Source organism: Patiria miniata, unplaced genomic scaffold (genome assembly GCF_015706575.1).
Source record: "Patiria miniata isolate m_02_andy unplaced genomic scaffold, ASM1570657v1 HiC_scaffold_29, whole genome shotgun sequence".
Taxonomy (NCBI): domain Eukaryota; kingdom Metazoa; phylum Echinodermata; class Asteroidea; order Valvatida; family Asterinidae; genus Patiria; species Patiria miniata.
Window position 1 is genome coordinate 3,199,516 of NW_024037068.1, and position 16,525 is coordinate 3,216,040.

General features: G+C 38.6%; 1 protein-coding gene across 2 annotated transcripts in view; it reads right to left on the minus strand.

Moving 5' to 3' along the window:
• Window positions 1-11,711: 11,711 nt before the first annotated feature.
• LOC119735458 (ATP-sensitive inward rectifier potassium channel 12-like) overlaps window positions 11,712-16,525 on the minus strand; it is a 35,787-nt gene continuing 30,973 nt past the window's right edge. For both annotated transcript variants that reach the window (XM_038209161.1, XM_038209160.1), the window contains one exon: window positions 11,712-16,503. The gene's annotated coding sequence lies outside the window, so the exon portion shown is untranslated. The remainder of the gene's footprint in view (window positions 16,504-16,525) is intronic.

Consider the following 16,525-nt stretch of genomic DNA (forward strand, 5'->3'; position numbering starts at 1 on the left):
TATTTTCAATGGCACACATGGGAAGTAAAAAAAAGAGGAAATCAGCTGATCCGAGGAAAAGTTGCATGCCTGTTTTCTTATCTTACCCTTTACCTCCAAGCAAACAGTATGAAAAATCAATGTTGGCTCATTTGCACAAGGATGGCTTTCAGATTGGTTGGGTTTTGGTCATTAAAGTACCAAGTCCTGCCATTTAGGGGAGAAGTGCTTAAGTCCAAAATCCAATTATCTTAATTAGTTCACTCCAGATGGAGATATCCCCCCCCCCCCCAAAAAAAAAATCTGGAGAATCCATATGGACCAATTCGGGTACGCTGTCAACTCTGTCTTGAAGGCCCCCTTTAATGGCGAATGCATTGTGCTAGCTATTGTCCAGATAATCCATCACGGGGCAGTTGCTCTGTACAATATCCTGCACAATGGTTTCTCCACTGTTGGGGGACCTCGTACGTGTACAGGCCATATCGTGTGTTTCCCTTGCAAAATGCGACTTACAGGCAATTTGGAAAACTTTAACCATCAATACATTGTATTTCAAAAGAATGATTATGTGACTTAAGTACTGTTTGCAATCAAGACTTCATTGAAGTGGCAGCAAACACTCATCCCAAAGCAATCACTTTTGTTATCTGGGTACGATATTTATTCTAGTGCAGAATTAGGAGATAACAAACCAAGCTGTCTGTTTTTCTATCTATCGGTACTTTTTTCTGGGTAAATTTTGGGGAATGTCCAGTTCATGGTGCTGATTATATGTTTCTGATAGAACTTTTTGTCAGAGTCCTTTGTTCATGGAAGCAGTATTTCCAGGAAAGTACAATCTTTAAAAGAACAAATTGGCAATAGTACCGGTACATTTCTTTTTCAAACAAATAGTCCAAGTAGACCTTAGATTCCTGATTGAACTTTGCCAACAGATTTTGAAACTGAAAAAAATATATAAATTCAGAACCAACGTCTGTAACTTTTGGCAATTTTTGCTGGTCCCAAAGGGCACGCCTAAAGTTGTGAGCCAGGCAGTGCTATTGTATAGGATTACCCTGTAACGCCAATGAATGGGCCAAATCTGGCCCTTTGTGTAGACCAGATGCATGAAAGGACTCACAGTAAATAGTCATTCTGAATCAATGAAATAGATTTTTGTGCACTCTGCATGCGACCAACTTTAGGGAACGTCTCAAAAAGTCGGAATGCTTGGAACGTTCCTCAGGGGAACATCGCCTGTTCCAATTGGGAACATGCGTTGTTCCCACTGGGAACAGCCCTGGCATGCCAGGTGTTCCTGCGTGGGAACATTGGTCTATGCGCGTGCTTGCTAACTCAGGAACAGCCTGTCCCAGTGTTTCTGAAAGGAACGTTCCATACGGAACGAGAACTTTCCGACTTTTGAGACGTTCCCTTGCTAGGCTTGCCTTAGGTCTTGTATTTTTGGCTTCATTTTCTGAATTGCTACATTTGGTAAACACATTTCTTAATAATGATCCTTTCCACCAATGATTGCGTGAGGACCTTTCATAGAACTGAGAAACATCCAGCCGTGTAGAACGGATATTGCTGATTAGTGCATGTGGTAATCATAAACATGATGAGTTCACCATCCTTGCGTAAAGAAAAAAAGGCTTGACTGAGAGAGCGTGCCATATCTGTGGTCAGTTGCTTGGAAACATTGCTACGCAGGACAGCAGGATGATGTATCAAGCCACAATTTTACATGACATTGTGTGTGAATAAGAGATGATTAATGCTTTAGACGCATGCATGACGTAGTTGCGCTGAAATGACGGAAAAAGTACAAGTGACTTTGGAGAAACGTGAAGTAGAATCAGGGTTTAATTACTGAAAACACTCCACAGTCAACCAACCGAACAATGTGCAACATTCGTGGTCAGGTTTTTTTTAAACATATCTTTTGGGTTGTACAAACAGCTAGCTTGGCAACTACAGAGTATTACTGGTTTTAGTTTTATACAGTGCATCATTTTTTTTTAGGGGGGACCTATAGTAGAAACGTACCAGCAAAAAGGAGATTCAATAGGACATATTTGTAGAATGATTGTAATAGATATGATGCTTTTTACTTTCATTTCTTTGGTTTGGGTTAAAAATGTTTACAAGTGTAATTCGAAACAAAATGGCCTAGAAAGCAATGAAGGTAACAGACTCTGTACACTTGGCTATAACTTCATGGCTAATACGGGCGATTCACAATAGTGCGCGTTTGGAAAAGTTCGACTGATTTCTCGCATTGTGATTGGCCAACGCGTTGCAAACTCTTGGAGGTGCACTATTGTGAATCGCCCATATTGGCTGATTGTCACAGCATTCATGAAGTTCCATTCAACACAAGCTACTTAAAGCATGTTAATGAGGCCATTCCCTTTTTGCAACTAACCGTCAGGCTTTTGGAAGGTAAAAGCTCTATCTGCCTCCATAATTATGTAAAAAGTACATTTTGAAATTCTAGTTTACTCGAAAATAGACAAAAGCTTCATTCATTGTCATTTGGATCATTCTAAAAAAAAAAAAGTGGAGTCCACTTTCTTCCCTAGTGCCTGTTACATCTGACATCTGTGATTTTATCATTTTGATGCACTCGTTAATACAGTTAAGAGTAAGTATGAATAGCACACTATACCTACCCAAGAAAATCATTCGAAGTAATTCGTAATTGTATACTTCAATGGCAAATCACAAAGTTAAAAGGTAGCATGGACAGGAACATTGTCACACTCTGGACCCTATATTTATAGAATGACCCACTGGACAAATGTTCCCACATGGACCAACAAATGTCAGAAGTTTTTGTATGAACATCAGTAAGCACCGTTAACCAACCCCCAAAAAAGGAAAACGCACATGTAGATATTTGACTTGTTTCCAGTGCATGCTACCAGGTGAAACACTTTCTCAGTAGTGCATGTTAATATTGAACCCACAAAGAGTACAATCCATATTTTAAAACTGTTATTTATGAACTGAAGTATTAGACGCTTTGTGTGAATTTACTTCTTTAAAGTACATTCCTTCTGTTTTAACCCCGGATGGGCCTTTTTGAAGCACCCTCACTCAGTCAACATATATGGTTCAATTAGCTTGTTTCCAGTTTGAACTAATTACTTGTGGTACAATTATACCCAAAGTGAAATAATTAAATGTCGGTACAATCTGGCCAAGGTTAGTGGCATGGTTCCAAGCCCTGCAGATAGTAAAAACAACATTCAAATTTCAGTTATTTCTTGTCAATGCTGATTATTATTGAAATTATCTTGAAGATGTCGTGCGAAGAATTTTATTTATTGTATGTACAGATGTTCAACGCTTGTATAAACACACAAAACTGTGGCACTGATAATGTTGTATTTATTATTCTATAGGGCTCTATGTATAGATTCTATTCTGTATAGGAGGTGATTGGAGTGTCGAAATCCAAATTATTTTCAAGGGGTGGGGGTGAATGAGGCATTAATTAACGTTGCAGAAGACCAAAGGCCTGAAGTAATGAAATATGCTCAGCAGTACTGAGTGATGATATTATTCACTATTAAAAATAGGAAATTTGGTAACTTTTATTCCACTTGGGAAAACATTGGTCAGTCGCAGAGTGTGGAGTTGGTTTGAATATCAAGATTCAATCAGACACAAAAGGCACAAATAAGTATGAAACAAACAAAAATACTAAAACCACAACCAAGGAAAGGATACAAAAAAAGATATAGTGCATGTATTTGACTTCTATATCTTTATGTGATACTATGGCATTTCAGTAATATCCAAATGCAATAATATTGCTCATGTCATCTTGATATCTTTCAACTCTTTTCTTTTAATTTTGAAATCCCATTTAAAATCAAATCAAAATCTATACTCTCCAAGCAGGTTTTGGGATATTTTTCTCACAGAGCGCGGGATTAAAATGACATGTATGTATTAAGTGTTAAAAATGCACATTTTTGTGAGTGTATTATGCTGGTATTAAAGATGTAAATAGACAAAAAATCTTCATCTTCAGTATGTGGCTTCTTGCGGTAATAACCCTGTTGTTGTGCAACTCCATGTTCATTTTATAGAGTGCAATTAAGCAAATGTGAGGTTGTATTGATGGATTTGCTACTCTGACCGTTAAGATTGTACAGTTTCGTATTATTTTAAGCTAACCATTGTTATGCATGTACTCTGTGCATACACTAGATGGTGCTAACAACAGAAGGCTGTGCAGGAACATGTTGAAGTTTGCTGATACTAAGGTGTGATTTTGCACAATGGCAAGAACTAATGTTCTGGTTCCTCCATTTCAAGAACTTATTTGAAATGGAGGAGGAAGGAACCCATTTAGGTGACTTTTTTATCGATATAGTGGTATGGGGTTAATGTACAAGGGAAATTCCAAGCATTAAAAGCAACAAATTACATTTTTGCCCTTTTAAAAGCATTGACGGTCAAAAGCAACAAAGAGTACTTTTACATATTTCTATGGGCTTACATAGCTTAATTTATTGCCAATACATGTATTTGATATTTATCAGTTGTATTATATTGTATTTATTACGTAGATGTTTGACATTTGATAAAATCTGATGGAACGCAGTATTAAATTGAATTCAATTGTATTTAATTATGTTTATTGTCAGTGTCACTTTTTTTTTGAGTCAGTTCTAATCTCATCGTAACAAATCAACCAAGTGAAGTGCAGAGGCAGATTGAAAAAAAAAGGCTGCCTCTGAAGGAGGTTCTGTCGGCCAGTTATAAATTAAAAACAAAATTGCATACTACTTCTAGAGGCCACCAGTATATGGTAGAGCAGTAATGGCTGCCCATCGGGTACTTAGATGATGACGTAAAACAAGCGTACCACCAGCAATAATGATCGCTGGTCGCCCCTAGAGGTATGTGTGTTTGTGTCATCAGTACCTCTAGGGTTGACCATCCCAACAAATTTATCCCAATCATTCCAATGCAAGATCTATACCCAGAAAGACTCCATTCAAGGTAGGACCCATGGCCCAGCAGGATCCACCCCAGGCAGGGTTTCCCAGGTATCAGATCAAGGCATCTGATACGCCCCCTGGCAGGATCCATCCCATCCAAATGAAATCACAGCTAGGATTGATCGATCCCATGAGGATCCATCCTCGGGCAGGGCCCATCCCTAGGCATGAACCATCCGTAGTCAGTGTCTATCTAACTGATAATGCACCTCTAGGTCCATCACCGAGAAGGGTCCGTCAGGCAAGAGCAATTCCAACACAGGATACATCGATCCCCAGGCAGGATCCATCCCCAGGCAAGATTACTCCCCAGGATTGATCCATCCCAGGTAGGATCGATCCCCAGGCAGCATCCATTCCAGTCATGGTCCATCCCACAATCTCGGGGCAGAGCAGGCCCAGGCAGTACCCATCCTCACACAGGGTCCATGCATCCCAAGGTAGGATCACTCCTAATACAGGATCCATCACCTGGCAGGATCCATTCCCATGCATGGTCCATCACAAGGCAGAATCCATCCCAAGGCAGGATCTGTCCCCAGGTAGGACCTCCCCAAGGTAGGATCCATCCCCAGGTAGGATCCATCCCTAGGCATGCAGGATCCATTCCTGGTCAGGTTCCACCCCAGGCACTGTCTAAAGCAAGGTATGATCCACCTCTTGCAGGATCTATCCCAATAATACCAGGTAGGATCCATCAATCCTTATTGGGATTCAACCTCAGGCATGGCCTATCCATAGACAGGCAAAATCCCAAGAATGATTCATCCACAGGCACTTATCTATCCCAATGATAACGCATCCCAGGCTAAATTACCAGGCAAGGTTCATCACCAAGATGATCCATCTTCAGGCAGGGTCCATTAGGCAGGAGCCATCTTCACACAGGATCCATCCCCAGGCAGGATCCACCCCTAGGCAGGATCGATCGATCCATCCCCAGGAAGGATTCATCCAAGGTAGGATCCATGCAAGGCAGGAATCACTACTAGGCACGGCAGGATCCATCCCCAGAAAGGGTCTATTCCAATTGAAACGCATCCCAGGCAGAAGCCATATATATCACGCAAGATCCATTCCCAAGGATCGGAGGATCCTCCAGGGCCATCAGCAGGCAGGGTCCAACCCCAGGCAGGATTCACTCTCAGACAGAATCAATTCCCAGGCAGGATCCATGACAAGCTATTTATCATTCCCTAGGAAGAAGCCATCTGAAAGCATAAGCCATCTCCAGGCATGATCCATTACCAGGTAGGAGCCATCCCCAGCTAGGTGCCAAACCCAAGCAGGATCCATGTCAAGTTTTGCTTTTTTGTCACACCCTGGGAAGAGTCAATCCGAAGGCATGAGCCACACCCTGGAATGGTCCATTGTAGGCAGGATCCAACCCAAGACATGATCCACCCCTGGCAGGATCTATCCTAATGAATTGCAGGCAGGGTCCCCAAGCGGGATACATTTCCAGGCAGAAGTCAAACTGCTGCAGGGTCCATCCCTAGCAACTGCATCTCCTACCAATTCTTGTTGAATTCAATCCGGGCTTTGCCCTTCACCGACATACTTTATAAACACTGTATACTCAGTGTTGCCCCAAGTGATTGGATGAAAAATCTGGTGATTGTATGGAGAAAAAAATTGGTCGAACTTGAACCCACAACCTCCTGCTTACTAGTGCAGACATTCGAATCAGATATCGCAGCGGGTACCACACTGAAACAAGTCATAAGATGGTACCAGTTCAAATTATGGAAACCAGTTCAAAAAATCATAGGAACTTGATAACCAAGGAAATAAAAAACAATCCATTTCAATTCTCAAATTCTTTATTGAAAACTGATCAACGGTGGACAAAAATGGCCACCATCAATTTATTACTGGAAAATAACAATATATGAATTATATCACTATTTACATTAAATAAACTCGTTGAGATCATCCATGTCCACTGTAGGCTTTCAATCCATTATTTACATGGTAACAGTAATGTTATCTTTAAGCATCCACATAAAGGCTTCTTATTAACAACAGCAAACAAAACAATGAACATCAGTACTGCAAATGTCGTCCCTTTTTTTAATCACACACTTTTTGAGAGAAAAAAATGCACTCATCATGGGAAATCTAAGATCCTGGGCTAATTCAATAAAGCTGTTAAGCAGAAAATATATGCCCAGAAAATGTATTTGTTGAGCAAAAATCAGCTACAACAACCACTTATGAGTTATACTTATTGCATGATACTTTGGTGATGATTTGTGTGCTTTGCCAATTTAATTTGCTACATCGTCACCCCCAGAGGTGTCATTACCATGTTTCAGGGGACAAATTATCATGGCATTTTCCCAGTTGCCCTTACAGCATTGTTGGCGATGGAGGTCTTATCAGACCTAGACTTAAAGGGAATGTACATCATTGGCTTTTGCTGTAATTTTCAGAAATGAACTATTTGAGGGGTTAGTATAATTGATCAAATATTGTTTCACTGACATTTTTTTAAGTTTTGTGTTCGAAAAGGTTGGAAAAACCAAGACAAACAAAAATGTTCATGTAGTCTGGTTCCCTGACTCCACAAAAGATAAAATGGATCAATTTATAGATGATGGAAAATTGTAAGGCATGGGAACCAGTCTAGCTGGCCTGCACCCGTTCATGAACATGTAACCAATAGCAAACAAAATTTGGACTAAAAAAATGGTAAATTTGGAGCAGTAGTTGAAAAATAGTTAGGTTTTTCCAATGCCGGTCGGCCGACCACCGTTGGAAATGTGAACAAAAAATACCATTTTCTTGAAAATGCCTTCACACCAGGTGCCATAATTTTACAAGATGCTTGAGACTGTCATTTACCAACATCCTAGGAAGGTATTTCGTAAAAACTTGGTAGTTTTATTTTTCGATGTTTGCAAATGTTGTATATTCCCTTTAACGTGAATGGAAAATGTTGAGCACCTGATAGTTGGAAATTCACTGTTTCACATTTTGATTTTATTCTTTTATTGCAATTTTCAGGCATGTTCATAACAAGGACTCTGAAAGGCAAATTTGCAGAGGCTACAGTACAGCATCCTTATTAGTTATAGCACTTATCATGAAAAACAGTAGTGTTTCATGACACTCCATTGAATGTGCAAATGCATTGTTGTTTTTCTTACATCAACACGATTAAAAAGAAAGAAACCATAATAAGTATTAATACTGGAAATTTTAAGGCATGGTTTACCAAAGCATTCAAATTGTTTCCTGCAAGAAAACAACCCTAAGGCTTGAACTCCTTTAACTGTTATTTTAATGTTATATACGTTGTATAAACAAGAGAGGGAAAGTACAATTTACCCTAGCACTACAGAATAAGCAGGCCGTTGTTTTGTGTATTCATAATTTTAAGCCTTGCCCGTAATATGCAGGGTGTAATCAGATAAAAGAGCAATCTCAGTTATGACAGTACTGTAAGGAAAACGCTAATAACTGAACTCACAAATATTTGTTTAGAAGACTTCTTTTCCTGTCACACAAGACCTACTTTTCTTATGGGGTGTACATGTACATGTAATCTCTTACATTTTACAGTTACAATAGTACTTAAGGAAATAATCGATACACGGACAAGGAAATGTACTTACGTCTTGTCAGAGCTACATGAGGAAATATCACATACATTTCCTGCTTTTCGGTGTGAACATTTATTTGGTATTTCCTATACATCACTTTAAATAAAGTTCAAAGTAAAAACAAATGTGACAGACTACTACTAAATGTCTGTCACATTAAATAAAATTAAACAAAGAAATGGGGAAAAAAGGCTTGAACTCTACACTGACAAACATCAGGACGAGAAAAAAAAATCAACCAATTTTTTAAATAGAACTAAAGAATAAATATCATAAAGAAATTAACAAGAGACAATTTAAGCTAAAGAACTAATCACAATACAAGACATTAACTATAGGATTGGAAGGGCACAGAAAAGGAAGAAATCATTTAATACAAAAATAATAACTATACATGAATACAAAAATATCAGCAGCAAAACCTAGACTTGTCCTAGTCGGCTTAGGCATGCAGTGCTGCACGACTTTGAAAGTCAGCTGCATAGATTTCACAGACTCATCACCAAGCTGGTTGAAACAAATTTGGGAGGAACGAGATTTGCTTGCTCCATTTCCGAAGACTTTGCCTCGACAAGCCTCCGAATGTTTGTTCTCCTTTACAAACATTTACATCACTGATGCATTCCTGCCGCATCCAAATTACTTGGATGTGGCCAGAAGTCATATAGCAATGGGAAGTGGATGTGGCCATTTCAATAGCAAAATGCACTTACTATCAGCTCTAGCTAAAGTAATTCAGACACAGACTTAGTCGACAAAGCCTGAAAGAAGGCCAGATCGGATTTCATGATGGGAAAAGCCAGATTTTCAGGAGAGATGACTGTTTTTCTTGCGGGACTGTTCACCAGATACAAACATGTACAATGCTGTAATTAAATAGAGTTGAGAGTAATTATGCAAAACTACATGTTATCAGGTACATGTATACTGTCATCTGGTATCAACATCTGGTTTTTCAGTTTGTTCTGCTTGGCCCAGTTCTCTGACTTTGTTATAATAATTTATTACAAACGATGTCTAGTTTCATACAAAACCCAATACACAGGACAATTTTAAAACTGGTGTCCACCCCCAACTCCCTGAAAACTGTTTACAACTGTCCTATTAAACTGTCCTACAAATACATTTTCCAAAACTAGAACTGCCCAGTAAGAATATTGATAAACTACCACTGCAAAGAGTGTTTACGGGAACAAATCAAACCATTTATAATAACGTCCACAATTTCAACCTGCCAAACTCCATCCATTACAGGAACCTTTGACCAGATTTGTTAGTGAGAAAAAAAAGCCATCAGTTCTATTTCTGGAGGATCCTGAATTTGAACAGCCGCCTCTTTATTAAATTGAGTCTCTTGGACTTTATTGGTATCAAAGGGCATTGCTTGTGACATATTTGTTTCTTTAATAATGAAGGGAAAAAACTGTTTCATGTTAGAAATGCTTGGTTACGTTTGACAGCAGTTCCAATAATGTCAGCAAATGAGCGCAATTCATTAAAAAAGTAATGCCAGGTTTTCAATTGGATACTACTGTACATCCCAGCAACATGGCCTATGTATTGATTCAAATCATCACCCTTAGTTACAGCTAAATGTGTGCAGATGGATGTAGTATGAACTCCGCAAGAAGCATGCAAGAATAAAGGTTTGCCCACAGACAAAACAACGATTGTGAGAATAATCCTGAAACATTTCACAACTTAACCCTGTATTGTCATGGCTTTGAGGAATTGTCCGTAGCCTTTCAAATCATCAACATGCTTTTTAATGTCTAACACATGATGACATCTTAAAATAACAATCAGGCGAGACAGGCACTAAGCCTTAAATACCATGTTCATGACCATCACAAATGGGGTGAGAGCATTCTGGACAGCTTTTAATCAAACCTTCTTTGCCTTTTTCAAATGCATTCAACATCGACGCTGCAAATGATCACCCAAGCGTCCACCGAGCTTCTTAATTAACATTGATAGTGGCAGTGACAGTGTCTGTGGTACATGTGGAAATATGGCAACACAAGCATGGTGATTCGATCAGATTATGAAGATTTTTATTAAAGGGATTTCTTCTGATTTCTAAAGAAACTTGGTTAAAAATTGATTCCCCTTGTATGGCTAAACACAAAGTTGAATGGTTTTTCTCTTGTTAGAGATAATTATGTTTGCTGTCCCAAAAGCCTGGAATTAAAATGTGCGCATAAAACTGATAATGAAATTTTTCAAAAACTTATCCTTTAAGTTGTACAGCCCATCCACTGTGAGCTAAGCCTTGGCTTCACCTTTGCAGAGCCATGCTATCCCTGGCTAGACATTCAAATTTGTTCTACATTTGTACACTGACAGCATAAGATGGAATGTTACTTAAGTTTTTTGGTACCAGTTCTCTATCTTTGATCCAACTACATGTGTAGTGTCTTGAACAGTAAATCCAATGTTATCTCTCAAGGAAACTGCCAATTCTTGCCTTACAAATTGGGTTCTGATGCTAAGATGCCAGATTTGTGAAAACATTGATGAGAAATCATTTATTATCTAGAAGGGGCATTTTCAAATCCCAAATTTGGACAAAAACCTAATGACATAAATACAACTGATTTTCCCCCTGTATTTTCTTTTATTTACAAAAATACATTACAGAAGTGAACCTTGTATTATTTGAATGAATTGATCTGTTAGTGTTTTTAGAAATTTTAAGAATTGTAGAGCACAGTGCATTTGAACATATTTTATGGAACCTGCGCTTTAGAAATGAATAATTATTCTTATAAATTATAACTGATGGCAAATGAATGCCCCCCCCCCATCTCCTGAAAACAAAGCACAAACCAAACATAAAAACCAAATCCATGATCAATAAAGTGGAAAAATAGGAGGCACTTCGGGTGATCACTCTTAATGTGAATTATGTATACGTAAGTAGTAAAGTAAGTTAGTGCAATCGAACACTTTCAAATGTGTAATAAGCATAGAGATGGCTAGCTAATTTGGTAGAGTGCGCTGGAACGGTAATTCGTAGGTTGCACGTTCAAACCCTGCTCTCCAGGTAGAAAATAGAACACAAATGTGTAACAGAAACACACCAGCATGTAACAAGACCAATCAATAAAGATACTCCTTCGTGAAACTGATTAATCCTTTAATTCCCCAACATCCTTTCATCTGAATAGCCTCCCAAAAGCATCATCCAATTCAAAGATATTTGAAGTACCCAATACCTCTGTGTCACTTAGATGTTCGTGTTTGCCGAAGTCTTTACACAGGGTTTTTAGCTTTATGGAGTTCTAGAGAACATGAAGAGCAAATAATGGGCAACAATAGGAAATAAAATATCAAGGACAAATGGACACCTGAGTAAAATCTTTGCTATTGTTGGAGGAGATATAATGATCGAATGCCGACAGGGAATTGAGGTATTTTTCCCCGGACAGTCACAAATGAAAACATGGTGACCACTCTGAGAACACGTTTCAGATGGTAATGTATCGACCAATTTTTGTCAACAATAACAACATCAATAAATTAAGGAGTGTGAGATAAGGAGGCAACAATTGTATTCAAACTTATGCAATGAAGGCAACAGAAAATAACAGCTGTTGATGTTTTTTAAATTATGACATTTTTATGTGAACCCAGACGGCATTTTCTTTCCAACAAATTTCCTGCTCTTTCTTATTAGCAAACTTTTCATTAAGACTCTGTGTCGGATGGTGACTCAGTCGATTGAGAAAATTGAAACTGTTCAAGATAATTGGAGAAAGCCTTTCCTTTTTCTGCTAACTGAAAACTCAATCAAAAAAAAAAAATTACCACAAAATTAAAATCATGGTTGCCACCCAAAAGGAAATGTGAACTAGCATTAATGCTTTTTCATGATATAAACTTGCATGTGGCATGTGTCCAGGTTGCAACTGCAATGATATTAGCTTGTGTTTTTTGGAACAATGATCAGTATTTTCAGGTCCAAATTACATGTTAATTATTATTTATTATGTACTTCCCAGAACAAATCAAACATGCGCACCTTGACTAACAGGAATATTGATTTATAAGATCAAATCCAATTGATCGTCAGCCAAACATGTAATTGCCATCAATTGATCCACCAGCTGCGCTTTTGAATTTATGTGTTAAAACTTTCAGCAAATTGGGGCAATCATTGAAAGCCACTCATTCAGGGTAGTCAAGCTGGATAATTGAAACCGATTTATTGACATCAATTACAAGTGACTAGATTTTGCCATTAAGCAAATATAATAGTCAGCTGCTTTCGCTGTTACAGCTGACGCTATCCTCCTTATACAAGTACGTGTACAACAACAGGATTTAACAGATGGTCAGCTCCCACGGGTGCAACTCTGAAACCATGTGTGAGAATTGCCGCGTTTACGCTACAAATCCATCAGCAATGTGTGCGACATTTCATGCCCCAGGTGCACAGGACGCCATCCTAAACTTTGCATCCGACACGTGCATCGCGCGCGTGTGTGTGTGGGCGGGCCGTCACCACGTCATGGGGAAGTTCTTTATTGTTAGGGTAATTAATTAGGACAGAGTTGTGGGGAATTTATACCGCTGTCCCCACAGCGTCTTCAGTCCCCATAGCACCATGGGACAGCTCGTGTGTAGTCCCCACAACTATGGAACAAGAATCTGTGTACGTGTTCATCTTTTCAAACCGTGGACGAAAAATACCAGAGAACAATATCGTCCACGATTCCCAGCATACGTCCGCGATTGGGGTCATGTACAAAACCTATGGGAGTCTTCATAAAAAGTTGGAGTACAAACAAAAGAGGGACAATAGGACGTCCACGATCGACGGTGAACACACGTTTGTGTGCGTGTGTGTACGACTCACAGTATGACTTATTGGTATTTCAAAATCTGACAAGCTGCGAAGGCCTGAAGGGAATTTGTTTGAGATATTTATAGGTTTATAGTCTGATGACGCTCAGGATTCTTCAGACCAATTTCAGTTTGTGAACAGACGGGGAAATGGTTATGCGGGTTCAGGAAGGGGACAGGATCAAAGCAGCCCCCTCCCTGAACCCCTCACTCTGTTATCTTGGAATAGACAACAATATTTCACATCAGCTGTTGCTCAAAATGTGCTACATGTGTTAGATGTATTCATAAAAAAAAATGAGCCAAGCCCCACAAGAAAAACAAAATCATGGAAGCGTGCCTAAATTTGGTAGTCGTGTACAAACATCTCTGGAGAAAAGAAAGTGCATTTGTACATTAATTTTTCAAGCATTTTTCCCCTTCAAAATCTGGAAGTCTTCACATCGAAACCCGATTTCATTTATTGCTGTCTAATGGTTAAAGATTAATGATAACAATAATCTTAAAGGTAACAACAAGAAAAACCTTCTACTAATGAAAGTTAATGCACTACTGGTGCACATCCACTTATTTTCATTTTGCATTCAGGATATTTTGCTTGTTTGTTTTAAAATACAATTATTGACATTAAAGCTAGACTGCTTAAATGGTCTCCATGAAGACTTTTCTTTGTGTCTTAAATCTGAGTCAAGACAGCAAGCATGGAAAAGCTTAGGATTCTAACTTTTTCCCCCATTAAATTTAAAACAAATGGCAAAAACTGTTGTGAAAATTCACCACCACAGGCATCAAAATGACAACCCTTGGAGAGTTTGATAACTGAATCAATTAGACACTGTTCAATGAAGTATTTAATGCATCACTAGCTTTGCGTCCGTTTTGCGCTGATGTCTTCTAGGCATTTTCCAACACATACACACAAGCTTCACGCATCAACTTTAACTGAATGGATTCTGGCCCGCATGGACTGACTTGCAAATTGCTTGCAAGTTGCATTAGTCTATTTCTGGGGCCCATTAAAGAGATGGAGGGAATGCCGCACAATGGATGTTTACAGGAAGTTGGACTGTGTAAAAATCACTTGAAATTTTAAAGAGCCAGTGCTCGCACCTCCCATGTTGGATGATATCCTTGAACATTTGAATTGCAAAGTGAGAAAGTACACATCAAACAAAACAGAATTTAAGTCCTCATTTTTATGAACAATATTTCTCCCTAAGTAATATACTTGAAGCTCTTTTCAATCATCATATTCTTTTGTTACAAAAGCCAAAAGGCCATATAAAAAAGCGGGAAAAGTATTGCAAGCACAACTTATCCCTTCTTTATGGACTCAAGTTCTCCCACACACTTTGTGTTGTAAACGTGTATTGTATACATGTACATGCTAATAGGATTTCAGAGGCATTTGGGGGTACCAATTTAGAAAATGCAGGAAGTGGTAAACCGACAACAGACGGTTAAACTTATCACGGTTTTAGCGAGATTAAAAAAAAATCAGGTGGCGGTTAAACTTTTAGGTCAGTTTACGTTTGACATAGGTTAATATGGTGGCTATGCATGCTTTCTATTGTAAGGCTAATGTGTGTGGGTGGTTTTGGTCTAGAATTACATCACCATAATTAATGCCGTTATTGTTGAAATAAATTGAAAATAAGAATGTATGCACACCTGGACATCAGCTGTCAGAACATAATTGAAAGGTTTTTCGAAGAGAATGACATCCGTGTTTAAATTTAAAAAGAAATTGACAATACTACTAATTACTGCCGAACTAGAAACTGTGATTAGATTATCAATGAGATTGTATTGGTGACATTTCACTTTGACATTATCTCTTTCAAAGTTATAAAACAATTACCAAATAACTGTCCAAAATAATGAGATACATTGAATGTTTCCTTCTAAAAAAGTGTGTAATAATAGCAAAGGAATTACAATGGAACCGGGTCAATTTTCTTCAGGATCCTATCATGTGCATACATTATCATTCTACCACAATTTTGTGAGTTTATAAATTCAAACATTTTTCATAGGTGTAAATGTGTCAACATTTTGTCGGACTGCATGTCCAAACTTTGCTGTAGGTTTTTATGACTTTGCACGACTTACATGTATGTGTTCGTTTATTCAAAACTTCAGTTGTACTTCTGGTGTTACCCTTTCGAAGGTACGCAGCACCGTACCTGGACCCAAATTCATGTACATGTACATGTGAAATATATTGCTCAGTAACTTTAAACGCTTACAAATCAACAGAAACAATTCACATCCCAGGGCACTTTGGTTGGTATCCAGTTTTTGGCTAAGACAAAAACTGCTGGTGCTCATAAAAATGCTTAGCAGTTCCATAGAAGATGACCTATGATACGTGTAAAGATGAGAAGTGGAACAGTGCATCATAGAAGTCATTCTTACTAGAAGTAGGTTAATCTCAATTTTGGATCTCAAACATGTACAGAGGACATGCAGTTGATTTTTGACATGCAAACAAGCAGAATGCACAGGCACATGTTGCTGACCATCACATTGGTTCAAAGGTCCACGGACATCTTCTGCATGTCCTGTATCTGTACCGTATGTTTTCTGTTTTCCAGTCTTAGACATGACTGGAAAATATTAGGGTTGGTATAAACTTGTTTAAAAAAAAGATTTATTCCAAAAAATAATGCCCAAGTGGCTTCACATTTTGACCACAGCAAGGTCATATTCATTTACTAGCTTTTTACTTCAACATTATTATAATAGTAGAAGATTTGAAACTTGGATTCCTGTGCATACTCTACGTAGATCTTAATTAACTCATGTTAACTCCCTTGAAGATTTATAAATTTACGAGAACAGTCAGGCGGCACGATCCGTCTGCACAGTTGTAGCATATTTTACAGGTCTTTCGGATGTCGTCAATGCTAACCTACTGGCCATGCCTTGAATCGCTATCTCAGGTCCCTGAACTCGGCTGGATGAGCAGACATGGCGTCCCGTGAGAATACTGGTGCTATGAAGAATGTCGGCCTCCTCCAAATTGGCAACAGCCGACTGTTAATCAACTTGCCCTGAACCTGAATGGGAAACAAGGTCAAA